General features: G+C 50.1%; 1 pseudogene; it reads left to right on the forward strand.

The window, feature by feature from the left end:
- The first annotated feature begins 225 nt into the window (after window positions 1–225).
- Window positions 226–1,299, forward strand: LOC147683649 (uncharacterized; annotated as a pseudogene).
- Window positions 1,300–1,686: the final 387 nt, after the last annotated feature.

Raw genomic sequence — 1,686 nt, forward strand, 5'->3', positions numbered from 1 at the left:
TGGCAAAGTCAACCACAGTCCAGTAGAGGTTGCACTATACAGGAGCAATGCATTTTGGGACATGTAGTCAGTAAATGAAGCACCATGTCATACAGCACAGCAAGCAAAAAGTTAGGCAAATCATTTCAGACATAGTGAAACGCAGGCAACATGTACTTTGTACAAGCAAAATTTATTTAATTGTAGTGGCTGTGAGGCAGTTGCACCAAGCTAATTCATGCTTATATGTCCACAGGCAAGACATCTCGCAGGCGTACCAGGGAGACGGAAGGCAAGGCACCAGAGAGGGATGACAGCTAGGAGCCAGCGCCAAGTGCAGAGAATGTCACAGAGGACACAGGTGCACCAACTACACAGCCACCATTCCAAGACCCAGAAATGTCTCCACATCTGCAGGCGTCCCGAGAACGTTCAGCTTCCCCTCTGCTACTGTGCTCACCTGAACTGCCTGCATCACTGCCTCTGACAACTCCTGCATCACAAAAGAGTAGGAGGCATGTAGTTGGCCCACTTGTCCAAATGGAGTCATCAGTGGGTGACATGGAGAGGGATGACACACCAACCTTGCCTGGGGAAGGTAGCCCTGCCACACAGCAATCCAGTGCAGAGGTTGTCCGTACAGGTAGCAGACGCCGCAGGCACAGAGAAAGCATTGTAGCAGCTCATGTGGAGGGTCCCCGTGTCTTCCGTGGCCTTGAGGGTAGCATGGTGAAAATCCAAAGGATGCAGGGGAAGGCCATCCTGTCTGTGCAATGCCAGATGAGGAACCTGAACACAAATCTGGAAGATATAGGGAAGGGCATTAGAGAACTGGTCGATGTTAACAAGGAGATGGCTGCAGGGATGCAGGACATGACACAATCAGTGCAGCTTCTGTGCAGCAAACTGGACCAGGACATGTTAGCAAGGCGCAAGGAGAGGCAGCGTGCGCAGCAGCAAAGTAAAGAAATAAACTGCCTGGCCACAGCCACTTCCCTGCTATGCAGACGATGCATTAACATGCAGGAGGGACTCACCCACAACAGCAATGTGGTGTCTAGGGGCATTGCTAGTTTGACCAGTGCTGTAGAGCTGATGATGAATGCACAGACAGCACAAACTGCTGCCCTGGACGTCCCAGAAAGTGAGGAAAGCACCAGTAGGAGCAGCATGACAAGCCCCCTTGTTGTGGAGACACGGAGGAGCAGCAGGCGCCATGGTGAGCCAACAGCCCAAACACACAGTAAAGAAAGCCAGCCACTTACATCTGGCACTGGTAGGCGTGGGCGGAAATTACTTTTTCTGTTAATGGGGAAGTGACCTAGGACTACCATTATAACATGGATGACATTTGTGTTGCACATTTGTGCTTTTGAATACCTGCGTAGTGCCAAATATTAAACTACGTTGGGTGCATACTCCACCTGTCTGTGTATCTTTACTTACTTAAAAGTAGTTGCGTGTGATCTCTGCCCGTCTGTGTCTGCCATCTGTTGGTGTCACAACTCCTGCTGTGTTGGGTTTAGGCAGTGCATGTTCATCATCATGGTCCTCATAGTCGCTCAATTCCACCTCGGAGCCCTTCTTAGTCACAAGGTTGTGCAACATTGCACAAGTTGCAACAATCTTACAGCAGGTTATTAGTGTATACTGGCGTGCCCTTCCACTTTTGTGGAGGCAGCGGAACCTGCTTTTCAAACTCCCAAA

The sequence above is a fragment of the Lissotriton vulgaris genome, chromosome 11 (genome assembly GCF_964263255.1).
Source record: "Lissotriton vulgaris chromosome 11, aLisVul1.2, whole genome shotgun sequence".
Taxonomy (NCBI): domain Eukaryota; kingdom Metazoa; phylum Chordata; class Amphibia; order Caudata; family Salamandridae; genus Lissotriton; species Lissotriton vulgaris.